Source organism: Nicotiana attenuata, chromosome 7 (genome assembly GCF_001879085.1).
Source record: "Nicotiana attenuata strain UT chromosome 7, NIATTr2, whole genome shotgun sequence".
Classification (NCBI taxonomy): Eukaryota; Viridiplantae; Streptophyta; class Magnoliopsida; order Solanales; family Solanaceae; genus Nicotiana; species Nicotiana attenuata.
In genome coordinates, this window is record NC_031995.1 from 60,974,482 (window position 1) to 60,975,220 (window position 739).

The following is a 739-nucleotide window of genomic DNA, read 5'->3' on the forward strand; positions in this document are numbered from 1 at the left end:
CATAGGCAACTTCCCAACTCGCCTCAAGATCTCAAAAGCGACCAATAAACCTCGGACTCAGCTTCCCTTTCTTTCCAAACCTCATGACGCCCTTCACAGGCGAGACCCGAAGCAGAACCCGCTCACCAACCATATATGAAACATCACGAACCTTCCAGTCCGCATAACTCTTCTGTCTAGACTGGGCTGTACGGAGTCTGTCCTGAATCACCTTGACCTTCTCCAATGCATCCTGAACCATCTCTGTACCCAATAGCCTGGCCTCACCCGGCTCAAACCAACCCACCGAAGATCTACACCTCCTGCCATATAAAGCCTCATACGGCGCCATCTGAATGCTGGACTGATAACTGTTGTTATAAGCAAACTCCGCCAATGGCAAGAAATGATCCCAAGACCCTCCAAACTCCATCACGCACGCACGGAGCATGTCCTCAAAAATCTGAATAGTGCACTCGGACTGTCCGGGTTCAATCTCATTTTAAGTTCCCCAGTCTCACAGTCTATCAGTCTATCCCAGTGGCTAAAAATGGTCTCCCTAAAATAAGGGGTGTCTCCTCATCCACCTGACAATCCAGAATCACAAAGTCTGCAGGGAACACGAACTTCCCCACTTGCACCAGCACATCATCAAGAATACCAGTTGGTCTTTTCACTGTGCGATCAGCCAGCTGTAGCAGCATAGAAGTCGGTCTAGCTCTGCCGATGCCCAGTTTAGTGTATACTGCCAGCGGCATCA